The 15,578-nt window shown below is 38.3% G+C and overlaps 1 long non-coding RNA gene across 1 annotated transcript in view; it reads right to left on the bottom strand.

The window, feature by feature from the left end:
* The window catches only part of LOC123789004 (uncharacterized), a 117,034-nt gene that overhangs the window by 44,145 nt on the left and 57,311 nt on the right, over positions 1 to 15,578 (bottom strand). The window contains exons 4-5 of the long non-coding RNA XR_015723878.1: positions 13,082 to 13,215; positions 12,057 to 12,143 (exon numbers count right to left, since the gene is read on the bottom strand). This is a non-coding gene — a long non-coding RNA (uncharacterized LOC123789004). The remainder of the gene's footprint in view (positions 1 to 12,056; positions 12,144 to 13,081; positions 13,216 to 15,578) is intronic.

Raw genomic sequence — 15,578 nt, forward strand, 5'->3', positions numbered from 1 at the left:
AGGCATCCTTGAATTGTGTATCCAGATAGCAAATTGTACCTTCATCACTGGTAGGTTGTGGCCATTAACAGTGAAAAATGTGTTTGGATTACACAAATATGTTCCACTTACATTTTTAAGCCTGATGGAAGAGTTCTTTTCCTATAATGCAAAGAAGGAAAGCCGAAGACATGACTTACACATTTAGTTTCTGGAATTAAAGACCTAGCAGAAGAATAATTCATGAATTCATAAATCATCCATCCCTATTGCAACTATTACCTGACCATCAATACATTAGAGAAGTAATACGTTTACTTATGTGTTACAGTTTTATTAAACTGCTAAAATGATGTGCCTACCACCTGGGGTGCAATCTCTATTATTGTTTTCTGCTACAGATTTTCATTTAGCCTTTGGATAGAATCCATATCCGCAAAGTGCTTTGTAGTTGCTTTGTACTTCTGAGTGGCACCACTTTAAGGCTACCTGCAATACTGAATGAGAAACCAATTCTCTGGCTTTAAAGAAGGCTCGGGAAAGCCAGGGGAGAGAACACTTATTTTTTTCTGTGCTCACAAAATCTGAAATCCATATCTTGTCCGCTTAAAACAAAACAAAAAAAAACCCCTCATTTTGTTAGGGCAATACTCCTTAAATTATTTGTAAAGGTTTAAAGCAAAGAGCTTTAAATATGTTTCAGGATTGTAAATATGAAGTCAATGGTCTGGCCTCTATGATCAGCAGTTTCTTGACTCATTTTCTCTGATGTTTTTCAAAACATGATTTTACATGCTCAATCCCCTCAGGACTAGTAGACAGAGCAGACAGCAGCCCCCTTAGGAAACTGCCTTCATTTGTTTAATAATTTGGATGATATTCATGCTGCTATACTGAAACACTCATGGAAGCAGATGTGTCCACGAAGTTCTCTAGCAAAGAACAGGCTTGCCTTGCCATAAGCCAAAGTTCATCTCATCCAGTTGCCAAGCAAAGAAAAAGCAAAAGCAAGCTCTGTTTTCGGAGATTCTGAAAGCCAGACTTGTTTTGCTCAGGTTCTTCTTAGAATTGACTACTGGAAGCCCACTACGGGCACCACCCTGGGCTCTTTGCAAACCACTGAGTAGGAATAGCATCTGGTAAGGGCTTCAGGATCACCTGTCTCCATGTTACACGTGAGGAAGTTGAAGCTCAAGCATAGCTATTTTCCGAACTCTTCTTTGTTCTACTGCTGTGTAATGAAACACTAAAGAATTCACATGGACTACTTGCCTTCCCCAACTGGGACTATCATTCACACTTAGCACTGAAATCTAATTCTTTCTGTAAATTATTGAAAAAAATTGTTTATCCCTGCCACGTACTAAAGTATTAGACTAATACAGGTAGATTCCCTTTTTTAAAAGTCAGATTAATTGCATTTACATTACAATTTATAGGTTTTAGTGTCACAGGCAGTTAAATCATTTTGGGGGGTGGGGAACTTTTTTGCATTGTCTTCCTTCAAAGATAATTTGAATAAATAACCTCACAGAATAAATTCAGTACCCACCCTAGTCCTCAGTGGCTTTACACATATCACACTATAGTGTTACAAAGAATCAGTTTGGATTCTGACCCTTAAAAAGTTTAAATCATTGTAACTATTGGAGAATAGGGGTTGTGAATGATCAGGCCATGGGCAGAAGGACAGCATAATAAACTTTATTTACTCTAATCCAGTCCCTGCCAGGAAGAAACTTGTTTCAGTTTCTTTGGCAAGATCGCAAGGTTGGTTTTGTTTTTGTTTTGAAATAAATTAATAAATATGAGACACAAAAACTGATTTCATATTGTACATGAATGAGTACAAGAGTAAAAAGGATGCATGACCCAGTTTTCTCTGGTTTCTGCTTACAAAGCAGCATATAGTACCATCTATTAATTAGTATATGCCATTTTAAAGGTGAAATACCAAAAGAATCATTTTTCTCCTAGATTTTGAATACTAGCACTAGGTGCGGACTCCAGTGGGATAAATACTAATATGTAGATATGAATATCTTATAAACACTTGGTAGAATAAATAAATTACGACAGCCTCACTATTATATAAGTGAATGTAGCATGGAATGCAGTGTATATTGGATTCATATTAATAAACCATAATGAGACTATATAATAAAGAAAGTAGCACATGAGCTTCTTTGCATCATTAATTGAATAATAAATTGTCAAGCTATGAGTTTGGGAGAGGTATCACTGATGTTTTATTCTGGTGAGAAATCAAATCAGGTGTTTATATGATATTATTAGATTCCCTAGGACATTTTCTAGAAGAAACATTTTCAGAAGGTCTATACAACATTTAACATACATTTCCTTCTGTTATATATGTATTGTTAGCTTGTACATTCAAGAATATAAACCTAAATCAGGTAAAATTGGATCATCAGCCAAAATGAAAAAAATTTAAAAAAATCAAGCACTGGCCAATGGGTAAGTAAAAGTAAATTCATAGATATGGGCATTCGAGAGCAGACATACAGCCATAAATGCTTCTGCCATTCCATGATCCCCTGGTAAGCTGTGTTTCCGAAATCACTTCTATCTGCAAAGTTTGGACTTTTGAAGTTGATTCTGGCCCAGGCCAATAGGCATAGAGTATAATTATAAAAGTATAATTATATTAGAATGAGATGGATTTGTTTTTAAAAAGGGTATCAAAAGGTATATATGGAGTGATGGTTTGGTAGTCTTTGTAGTAAAGACTATAGGCAGTATTTACTGCCTAATGACTGAAATTTTTATTATTGACTAACAGAATTCAGTTAAAAATTCCAAACCACCAACTTGGGTTATTGTATTTTTAAGTAAGTAGGAAGTATTTATCTTATTATTTGTTTTGACTATTAAATTAAATTGGTTGTTTTAGACATCTCCGTTTGTGCAGGTTAGAAATTAGGTAGTATTATCTTGTTCACAGGAATAAGGCAGAGTTGGTCAAACCAGGCATTTGCCCATTTCCACAAGCCCACTCATAGCTACAGTAGAAATGAACAATGAGGCTGCTTCTCCGTATGCTGTGAGCCAGACTCCAGGCTTGGGCTGGTCTTGTAACCCTCCTCCTGCCCTTCAGCCTTCCCTCATGGCCTCTGAAGCATGCACCAGAGTCTGTCTTTTGGCATTCCTCAGACTATTGTTTGTTGTTAAAGGGCAAAAGAAGGAAGGAGGAAGAGTAAATGAATTGAGAGAAATAGGAAAGGGCAGAGGTGAGGCGGGAGTACACAGAAAGAAAATAAAATTATTTCTCTGTGTATCTGGCACAGTCTCTTAAGGTGATTCTAAAAGTGAAGCCCCAAAGTTCAAAGCAGGGATGGAGATGGAGAATGACCTTCCTGTCCACCCCTGCCCGCTCCTACACCCTGCCCTGTCTGGCTCAGGCCTTTACCTCTGAGTCAGCTGCCTCTCCCCATGCCCGGATCCCAAAACTGCAACCCAAAGTGACAAAGTGACATATTTAAGACAGCTGGTCATCTGTGCCAGAAATCAGATTCTCTTTCCACTATAGATTCATGGGCTCAGGGCTCAGTATGGATGTCAAATCCAGGGCCAAAATGATTCTCTCTTCCTGGAATTTAAAAATAGGGACACAGATTTCATTAGCCAGTATGAAACTTGAACTAAAGGACCAGATGGACCTGGGAATTAAGTGTAAGTAGCCAATCTCTAAAAAGAAAAGAATGAAGCCCATGCACATCCATGACGAAGTACATATGTGTGCCTGTGTGTGTGTGTGTGTGTGTGTGTGTGTGTGTGTGTGTACGTATGTAAGAGAGAGAAAGAGATAGAGACTAGAAAGAGACAGGGAGACAGAAAGAGACTTGATTATTTTCTCCTTTTCAGCTCCTGCGAGGACCAGCAGCACTTACTGCGTTTGGATCTTAGAAAAGTCCCTGTATTCTTAAACATCTCCATCATACCCTCCTTGACTTAAGGTAATATTAAAAGGTAAACTGAGACACATAAAAAATTTTGAGTTTATTTTGAGCAAAAGTCGATTCCAAATGTGGTTAGATGTGCTCTGCTCACAGGAACCAGGAGAATCACTTATTACAGAGAGAGTGTGGAAGCAAAGAAAGGAAATCATTAGATCGGCTACAGCTTGAAGCCCAGTTGGCTGTTTGTGATTGATTGTCCTTAGCGTTTTCATTTCATAACCTTGAGGCATTTACAAGCTCAGTTTTTGGTTTTATGTCAGCCATGATGATGCTAGAGTCACGGCAGTCTAATGGCCTCCTTGTTTCATTAATTTAATAGTAGTTTGAGGAAATTCCTACTTTTTTTTTTTAAGATTTTATTTATTTATTTGACAGGAGAGAGACAGCCAGCAAGAGAGGGAACACAAGCAGGGGGAGTGGGAGAGGAAGAAGCAGGCTCCCAGCGGAGCAGGGATCCCGATGCGGGGCTCGATCCCAGGACCCTGGGATCACGCCCTGAGCCAAAGCCAGATGCTTAATGACTGAGCCACCCAGGCGCCGCCCCCCCCCCACTTCTTTTTAGCTATAGACCTTCTACCAACAAAAAAGTAAGATATCTGGGGGGAAATAATAAGAAAATGGTACTCTGGCCACTACTAATATTTTGTTAGTCCAAGTACTCTTTTGTTTGAGTTGGTTGCAGAGTTTTCCTTGGGAGGACCAGTATCCACTCAGTGGCTGGTTTAATAGTCTTACTATACACAACATTGCTGATCCAAGTGTCCTGAATAAGAGAGAAACATGGTTGCTTCTTCATTTGGCAAATGTTAATAGAAACATTCTGCAAACCCGTCATTCCAGTTAACCATCAGCATTAGTCACATTTCTTCCCAAAGATGTTGGTTGGATGAAAATACAAAACTGATATTTTCTGGGTAACATTTGCTATAACTATAAACTGAAAAAAAGTAAGTCTAGAGTGCCTTGATAGCTCAGTTGGTTAAGCATCTGCCTTTGGCTCAGGTCATGATCCCAGGGTTCCAGGATCAAGCCCCCACATTGGGCTCCCTGCTCTTTGGGGAGGCTGCTTCTCCATCTCTCTCTGCCCCTACCCTCTGCTCATGCTCTGTCTCTCTCTCTCTTTCTCTCTCTCTATCAAAATAAATAAATAAAATATTTTTTTAAAGAAAAAAAGTAAGTCTAATGTAGATTTTACATTGGAACTTCCTTTCCTTCTTTCTTTCTTTTTTTAGTAAATCATTATTTTAACCACTTTTATTACTTCATACACAAAAAAACTGCAACTGAATTTGGTTTTACAAATGAATGATTATTATTCTAAAAGCAAAGGAAGTTTCTGAATAAAGGAACGTAAAGTGGGCCAACATATAAACACATTTTCTTTTTTCTTTTTAAAGATTTTATTTATTTATTCGACAGAGATAGAGACAGCCAGCGAGAGAGGGAGCACAAGCAGGGGGAGTGGGAGAGGAAGAAGCAGGCTTATAGTGGAGGAGCCCAATGTGGGGCTCGATCCCATAACGCCAGGATCACACCCTGAGCCGAAGGCAGATGCTTAACCACTGTGCCACCCAGGCGCCCCTATAAACACATTTTCTTAATGGAACTTTTATTACTTAAAAGAATAGTGAATTCCAGACTACTTGTGTTTAGAATCCCATGGTATATTTTACCAGATAAGGAGATGGGATTAATGAGTAAGCTTTTCTCATACAGAAAACCATAAACACTGACTAACACAGACTTTAATACTGGGGTATTATCTTCAGTCAAATTGTAAAAGTTAGTGGAATCACTCAGCTGTCTAACCCCCTTTTTATATCATCAGGTCTCGTTTTTTTTTTTTTAAAGATTTTATTTATTTGACAAAGAGAGAGACAGCCAGCAAGAGAGGGAACACAAGCAGGGGGAGTGGGAGAGGAAGAAGCGGGCTCCCAGCAGGGCAGGGAGCCCAATGCAGGGCTCAATCCCAGGACCCTGGGATCACTCCCTGAGCTGAAGGCAGACGGTTAACGACTGAGCCACCCAGTCTCCCCATCAGCTCTCCTTTTAAGTCCTTTCTGCCACTCAGTCAAATGATTATGTATAATCATAATGGTTGAAATAGCAATTTAAATTCTCAAAAAAGATAGTCACACAAAGGTACATATTGAAAAATCATCAGGTAGACTTTGGGTATATAACAAGAAAATGGTTTCCCACAAATCAGCTTATCTGGGAGTTCAAGTACATTACAAAACTCTTTTTTTTTTTTCAGATCCTCCTTTTATTTTAAGTTTATTTATTTATTTAAGTAATCTCTACACCCAGCATGGGTCTTGAACTTACAACCCTTGAGATCAAAAGTCACATGTTATAGTGACGGAGCCATCGGGCATCCCCATTACAAAACTCCTGAAAGTATCGTAAATGTCATTGATGGAATTTCAGACCCTAAAGAAATACCTACTGTATGTCAAGCCCAGAAAAGATGCATAATAGCAGTGATAACCCTTTTTGGAGGAGCTGAGACATCTTATCATGGTGTCTCTTATACTCACAGCAGTGTTTTCCACTGCCCCTTACTTGTGAATTAAATTTGAGATTATTTCGCACTCTAGAATAATTGCAAACAGACCAGATCAGGGTGTCAAGGACTGGCAATCATCAGAACCCTATGCTTTGCCATTTTGGGGTGTGGCTTTATCACCAACTCACTAACATAGCACCTTCACCAACCTAAGGCTGAAACCATGGCAGGGGGGACATCGTCTTTTCAAAGCAGAAAGTTAGGCAGTTACACAGCAAGACTTGGGTGTGAGGGAACCTTCAAAACCAGAATCTATCCTGGGGCACCTGGGTGGCTCAGTTGGCTAAGCATCTGACTCTTGGTTTCAGCTCAGGTCATGAGCTCAGGGTACTGAGATTGAGAACTCCGTATGGGGCTCCACACTCAGCACAGAGTCTCCTTGTCCCTCTCCGTTTTCTCTCTCCCCCCGCAAATAAATAAATAAGTAAAATCTTAAACAAAATAAAACAAAACAAAAAACAAAGCCTATCCTGCCACTAAAAAAATTAAGATGTTTTTCCTTGGTGTTCTTTACCAAGTTACTTGATTATAAGCAAAAATTTGGGGACCTATAAATCAATGAGAAACCCTACTACAATGCTACTTGTGAGACTGTCTTTGAAATGACAACATACTAAATGAAGGGTCATCTTTCTTCTCAGTGAAAGAGTCAGGTTGAAGGGGCTCAGAAACTCCTAGCTCATTCAAGATAGTACATACTCCTTCAATTAAGGAATTAAGGTAAAAGACACCTTGTACACTCAGAGTAAAAGATGGGATCCTGACATGGCGAGTTAAGATGTAAATTAATACTAGTACCTTTGGAGTAGTGGGAAGGAGAAACAGTCTGAGAGCTCCTGAAGGACTGGATAAAACAGTCTCTGGAGGAAAGTGAGAATTGTGTGGGAAAAGCAAGCTGAGAGACTTAAAAGGACCTTATAAGATTGCCCAGGATAACCCCTATTTAATAAGGTTCTTATGGTTCTTTAGAAATAAATGACTTGGAAGAAATCCAAAACAGCCCTACCTTAAAGTACATTGTATTTTATAGCAAGCTTCAAACGTATTAGCTTTGGTCATTTTTCTCTGCCATAATCTTCCTGCTTAGGTACCCATGACATGCTTCGGATTTTAAAAATCTTGCGTCTTGCTTTATAATGTGTCGGTGAAAGGGTATCATTCATACCTTTTGTGCTAAAACAAAATATAAAATATTACCTGCCACTAAAGATGGCAGACCATTTACAAAATCTGTGACTGACCAGCACATCTCACTGCCATAGTTATTAACACTGGAGAATCTAGAGGTGAGATGACAGTAATCTACTCAGAAAAATACACATACACACATCATCACTGACCATCATCATTACAACTATAATCATCACAGGGTTTAGTGCTTCAAAGGGGAGTCTTGTTAATTCAAATTCTTTTCCTAAGCAAACATATTCTCTTTGATAAAGAAAGCCAATGTCTCTGTAGAGTTCGAAAAGTAATTTCTAGTCTACTTACCTCAGAATACATAGACAAGTAATGGAATTGGGGTGGTTGTAATAGAAAAAATAAAAGGCTAAGAGGGAAATTATGCAGTAAATAAAAGACATTTAAAATGATGTCATTTAGGGATGCCTGGGTGGCTTAGTTGGTTAAGCATCCAGGTCTTGATCTCAGGGTAGTGAGTTCAAACCCTGTGTTGGGCTTCATGCTGGGCATGGAGCCTACTTACAAATACAATAAAATAAAATAATAAAATAAAATAAAATGATATCATTTAAAGAATATACAAGAAACTATTAACAAGTTAATGAAGCCCCTCTGATGAGTGGAAATTGGGAGCATAGAAGATGGTTCGGGGCAGAAAATTTTTAATTTTTATTTTAAGGTTTTCCATCCTAATAGTTTTTATCTCTGAGCATGAATCACCTCTATAATGAAATGAAAGCCCCCAAAATGTTCCAAGGACTATCTTTAGATACTTAAAAAAAAAAAAAAAAAGCAGTGATATTTTGTAGAATTCATTTGGCTGTCAGTAGTATCCAAGGGGAGTTCCTTTGACATTTTTTTTAAGCTAGACAAGTAGCCTTTGCAAATAAAATTGTCGTTCTCTTAGTGAAAAAAAAAAAAAAAGCAGAGGAGGGAAGACTTTGAGTTGGTATCTAGCAGTTTTCCACAGGATTCTTAGACTTTTAGACTCATGAAATACTATGAGGATAACAAGGTGAGAAAATGGGCTCTCAATAACAGCAGAAAGCTTCTGAGCCCAATATGCAGCTGCCTCTCTCCAGAACTTTTGTATGCAATACTGCCACCACTGTTTAAGTCACTTTCTTAGGGTGTTCACTTATTTGCAGCTGCAAGCTAGAGGACTACTGTAAGAGACTCACAGTCCTTCAGGAAAAAGGGAAGTTTCTTAAATAAGACAGCACAGAGCTGGGCCCATCTGGTTTGGAAGGAGTTGTCAATAAACAATGTACAGGTGGGTATGCCCTGAACAAGAACCAGATTTTCTGATCTTCTGAACACCAGAGAATATATCCTTCATATACAGCAATGACTAGCATAAACTCTCCCTAAAAAAATCATTTTTAAATAAGTCAGAATTACCTTAGGTTGTGAGAAATTGAAAGCAAATATCTGTAAAGTAATAATATAAAACAAAAGTATAATTAAAACTACAAAGTCTGCCGATTTGTTCTCCATTTCATGCATACAAAACTAGCTGAAGAACATCTATACATTAATGTATACATATCATGAAAAACTTTATTTTGACTTGTGGAAAATTGTGCATAAGGTCAACTGTCACACAATAATAGTAAGCATCTATTGTATGCTTAGTATATGCCAGATACCATTCTAAGCTCTTCACAGATATCAATTCAATACTTACAACAACTTTATCAGGGAGGTGCTACTATTTCTCCATCTTTACAAATGAGAATACAGAGAGGTCTAGGGACTTCTTCAAGCCACACAGCTGGGACAGAGCAGAGATGGGAATAGAAATCAGATAGCCTAGTCCTACTGCTGAGACCGACTCTACCATTTCTCTATGTTAGTTGGGTACCATCTGTATCTATTTTCTCCTCCTCAGGGTTACATCATACAGCCTATATGATTTCTGTATCCTCTAAAATCTCAACCAATATATATTTAATGATTTAACCATGAACAATCATTTATTTTTCTTTATTATCATATGATGATAAAAGAGTTATGTTCTTTGTATATATATAGCTGGATGGATAGACAGACACAGAAAGAATTCTTCAAATGCAAAACTGATGTTTCTTTTCATTGGAAAACTCACTATAAATTGTGTTTTTCAAAAATGGATTTGAATTTACTTAGATCCACCCAAACAGTTGGTCTCTAATCCACCTGAGACCCAATATTATGCATTAATGAGAAAAGTACACAGGATTTGACCTCAAGAGCACCAACAAAAGGTTACTTTAAACAAAATCGGACATGTATCAACACAGCTCATGAGTTTGATTAATTCTGTAAAATTGACATTTTCCCTTACCTTTTTAGAAAGAAAGCTAAATGCAACCAGGAAAACAAGGAAAGAAAAACAATATGCATCACTGAAAAATTAGCAAAATAATGAATCTTCCCCAAATTTAACAAGATGAAAAACATGAAAGAGGCGTCAAAAGCAGGGAGATGCAGTAGGGTACGAGGAAGAATTAAGATAAGAATCTTGTCTTAGCAGAAAAAGAGTCGAGGTACACATCTCCAGAATGCATCTTGATGTGTACACTCTCAAGTACAAAATTAAAATTAACAAAACTACAAGCATGCTAAAGATGAAAGCTTCAGTTAATCCAGTTTGGTTCTAATAAACAGAAGAGAGTTAATATGGAATCACACAGCTAAGCCATGTTTGTAAGAAGCAACTGATCTATAAGGAGAAAAGAAAAATTTTGAATAGTAAGTAGACCTACAGCTCTTGATGTCTATTGGTTGGGAACAAGTAAAGACTAGGTGTATTTATAAGTGAATACACTTATGAAAATGCAAGAACATAGGGAAAATGCCTACAATACTGAAACATGGCTCTGGGTCCACCTTACTTCTCAAAGCATTGGTATAGGAAATCAATCTCAACTCATTCCAAGATGAGTGATCAAAACGAAGCCAGCAGAACATCTTTTTTAAAGGATACTACAAGAATAAAGGAAGAAAAGAATACGAGAAGCAAAAGTAGATCAAGAACACACACCACAAAAATTTACCATAGAGCAGATGAAAAATCTAACAAAATATATCACCTTGAATGCAAAAATCTGGCTGAAACAATTGCCTCTGTAAAGCAAATGCATGACAAGATAGAAGGGACAAAAAAAAAAAATAAGAGGTGGTGAAGTGCAAGAGAGAAAGGGAGAAGGTAGAAAACATCAATATGAAGAATAACTCTTAACTCCACAGACATTAAAAGGATAAAATGCTATCAACTTTTGCCCATAAACTTGAAAATTTACATAAAATGGAATATTTCTAGAAAAGCACAAATATCAAAACTGACATAAGAAGAAAGTGAATATCCGAGTAATCCCATAAACATTAAATAAAGTCAAGCTATAGTTAAAAGCCTTTTCATAAAAATATCCCCAGGTATGCATGGCTTTATTAATAAACTCTACCAAACAGTTAAGAAACAACACTAACTTTATACACACGCAGAATATAGAAAAGTAGGAAAACCTTTCCAATTCATTTTATGAGGTCAGATATCTTAATATTAAATACTGGCATTAAAGAAAACCATTCCAGTCACTCTTTCAGGAAAATAAGTTCAAAATCTTAAAAAGGATATTAATAAGTCAAATCCAGCCAAATACAAAAAGTATAATCTATCAGGATAAAATTGAGTTTATCCTAGGAATGCAAGTAATATCTTAACATGAACAATTTAACATGAACATGAATAATTAATGTAATTCACCACAGAATGTAGTGGAGTGTATTATTGCCTCAGCTCTTCACCTCTCTTTGTGTCCATGCCTTTGGTAATTTAAATTTGCATTTCCTTCCACTACATTGATTGGGAATGGATTTCCTTTCTCTTTAACTTTGAGCTCAATCATGTGGCTTTTCTGTCCAATGAAATGTTGGGGGGGTAGGAGGAGCAGAGACTTGAAATGGCATAAGTGGGTGGGTTTGATACCTAGTATTTCTGCCAGCACCATTAGATAAACATGCTCAGACTAGACCACTGGTCCCAAGATGAGTCTGACAAACATGAACAGAGCCATTTCAGCTGACCTGGAGACCTGTGAGCATAAATGATTGCTGCTTAAGGCACTGAGTTTCAGGAAGATTTGTTGGCAGCGTTGTTTGTAGCAGTAGTTAACCAAAATGGAAACAAATGCTGCCATTATATGTAGCATTGGTTTGAAACCAGATAGCGGAAAATGAGAAAAATGTCATGAGTCTTGAAAAGTGACAAAGGAACTATTACAGGACACTGAAAAAAACCAATGACCTTTGTTATTTATTGGCAAAACTGTTGCCTACTATAACATGCAAGATAAAAAACGCACCTAATGAATGTGTAATCTTGGAAAAGATGTTTTTCAGGCAGGATGTCCAAAACTTCCGCTTATCCTTTTTGCTTATACAAAATGACACTACAAAGTAAAAATAAATTCAGAAAAGAATGGCCAGCTTACAAGCAGATTTTAGAAGGCATATAAAGAGCCCAGAACCTCCTAGGCTGAAAAATAAAACTGCCTCTCATCTATGCCTCGCCAGAGAGTGGAATACTTTCAAATTATGATTGAGGGGGGAGATTAAATCAAGACTGTGGCCATTTGATTAAGCTTGTAGTAAAAACAAAATCAAAGATGAAGTAGACATGCCCTTTATTAAAAGCTATGAAAAAATTCAAGTGGTACCTAGTAGACCCATCCAGGTGAAAAAAAAGACTCCTACAGGGACACTTGATTAAGCATCTGCCTTTGGCCCAGGTCATGCTCCCAAGGTCCTGGGATCGAGTCCCCTTTAGGGATCCTTGCTCAACGTGGAGCTGCTTCTCCCTTTGCCCCTCCCCCCGCTCGTGTGCGCTCTCTCTCTCTCTCTCTGACAAATTATAAAATCTAAAAAAAAAAAAAAAGACTCCTATAGAGCTTAAAGATGTGGTTCCATAGAAATAGGACCCAAAATACCCATAATTAAACCTAAAAAAAAGCAAGAGATGTCTTTAAAAGAGCTGTAGGGGCAGCATTTGACAAAAGGAGTTGAATGAAATCAAATGCAAAGGTAATCAACGGACTTTTAAATAGATCTCTGTTAGCAAAAGTGCCATCAGCCTGGGCTAAAGGGACTGATGCTCTTGGAGATTTAAAAAAAACAAGTCCTCAGCTTTCTACAGGCAGTATGCAGGCCAATAAAACTACTCACCTGGTCCCGATAAAAGCATATTCTCTAATGCCTTCCTTAGAAGAGGCCAGGAAGGCTAATGGAAAAGGAATGATATACCAGAGCTTAGAGGCAAGAGCCAAAGAAAACAGTTGATAGGAAGTCATTCTTAGATAGCAATGTAGGTTGATCAAGTAGTATTTCCTACCTCCATAGAAGTGGAGATGGTAGCATTTTCCCAGTGGAATTTCAGAATCTCCTTGAACTAGTGATTACTGTGCGCCTCCGTTCTCCCATTATCTGAGAGCACTTATGGTTATCCGGTCCATGGTTTAATGTTGCCTATAAATGAGGGTGATAATTTGACTTTTTTGTTTATTTGTTTGTTTATAGGTCTCTAGATCAAGAGGAGCAATATCTTGATCTGGTCTTAAGCCTCTTGCTATGTATTGTGAGATTCTGGGAATCCTGGATGGGCATAAATGTATTCTGCATGGAAAGGGTTATGAATAATTGTAGCCAAAGGCTGAAATGTGGAAGGTCTGTTTCCTGACCTCTCCCTTTATCCATGCCCTTTGTCATGGAATTTTGAAGTTCCTCTCACTGATGGCAGAGTGGACTTCCCTACTTTTAACCAAGGACTAAGCCAGGTCACTTACTTTGGCCAGGGAGATATTAACAGGTCTGACACAGATGACTGTTGTTTTAAATCACTGAGTTTCAGGGTGATTTGAAGTTGTATAGTGACAATGGCTTTCCAATACACAGACTAAAGAATAATAATATGATAATAAATAATAAATAATATGATCATTCCAGTGAATGAAGATACAGCATTCGATTTAATTCAACATCAATTCATGATAAAATTTAAGAATCTCAGAAACTAAAAATAGAAGAGATTTTACTTATTTTGATAAAGGATCAACATAAAAAAAAAAAAGAACTACAGCAAATATCATGTTGAATGGCAAAATGTTGAAAACTTTCTAAGATCAGAAATGAGATAGACATATCTTCCCTCCCCATTTCTATTCAAATGGTACTAGAGAAAAAAGGTATAACGATAAGAAAGGAAAAAAACAAAATTGTTATTCACACACACATATTACATAAATAGAAAAATCCCAAAGAATATGCAGATAAATTATTAGAATTAAATATCAAGATATAAAAATCAATTGTATTTCTCTATAACATCTACAAACAAAATATGTTATTTGTGCAATAAAAAAGTAAAAAATAATGGCACCTGGGTGGCTCAGTTGGTTAAGCATTGGACTTCAGCTGAGGTCCTGATCTTGGGGTCCTGGGATACAGCCTGCATGGGGTCTAAACTCAGTAGGGAATCTGCTCGTCCCTCTCCCTCTCCTTCTCCCTCTGCCCTTATGCTCAGGCATGCTGTCTCTCTCTCAAATACATGAATAAAATCTTAAAAATAAATAAATGAATAATAAAAAATAAGACTCAATTTCAAGATTTATTCATTCAGCAAATACTGGGTAAAGTATGATTAACAATGCTGCTCATTAAAGGAAAAGCCCTTATACGAGAACTAAGATACTTCTTGGGTTGGTTGTTGTTATTGTTGTTTTAACCACTAGAATTTATTCAGTGAATGCTTGAACCTAAGAGTGAGGTTTTTGTTTAGTTTGGGTTTGGATTTTTTAAATGATTAGACCAGACATCTTTCAGATATAGCAGGTCTCTTGGGCATGAAATTCTGAGAGAAAATCATGAAAGATATTCATTCCATTTCCTTGCCCATAGTCGCTTTAACCAGTTGTCAATTAGGCGTCATTTATTATTTTCAGCTTTCAAGGATCAACATCAGGTTCGGATTCAAGATGGCGACGTCAGAGGATCCTCAGTTCCTCCGTGGAACATGTGGAATCTGGAGCTACAGGTGGAGCAGCTGGCTGAGCGACTCTGAAGCATCCCACGACGAGAGAAGATTCACCTAGAAGCAGGTAGGAGAGGCTGGGACACAGTCTGGCCATAAACCACACCCATGGCGCCGCCACCCACATTCGGAAGGGAACTCAAATCCTGGAGCTTCTCCCTGAAGACCCAAGGGTTTGAACCCACACCAGGTACCCCCAAACCTTTAAGTCCTGCACCTGAGAGAGGAGCCCCCAAAACACCCAGCTTTGAAAGCCAGAGGGGTTCCTGCGTCCCCCGGATCCCCGGGGCTATAATTATGGACCTGAGAGGGGGCGGGTGTGCAGGGACTCGCTCGCCGTAGCGCCGCTGCGCCTGGGATTCGTGTGGAAGAGGCTCATGTGCTTGTCCTGGAGGGTCGGTCTGAAGGGCGGGCATCTGATTCGACAAACATTTGAGGGTCTGCTGGGGTATTTCTCTGACGACGGAAACTGGCCGGTGCCATCTTTTCTTTCTCTTTTTGTTCCTGGTGGGCGTGTTCTCTACTCTCGCCGTCAGCGTCGCCGCAGCTCGCTGGTATCTCCCAGACACGAGTGTATACACTTGTTTGGAGCCCCGATTTTTGCAGCCACAGCCCAAGGGACCCCTGTAAATCACCTAGCACAGGTGACCAGTGGGGCTTCAGCTTGCAGCCTCCCGGACTGTATATATTTGCATACTTTAAAATCTGCTGCCTGAGGGTCTGGCTTCCAGTCAACCTGAATCCAGGTGCTGAGTGAGATCATCCCCTTCCGGTCACTGACAGGTGTTAGCACACCCTCAAC

Source organism: Ursus americanus, chromosome 3, assembly GCF_024610735.1.
Source record: "Ursus americanus isolate L20-20 chromosome 3, mUrsAme1.1.p, whole genome shotgun sequence".
NCBI lineage: Eukaryota > Metazoa > Chordata > Mammalia > Carnivora > Ursidae > Ursus > Ursus americanus.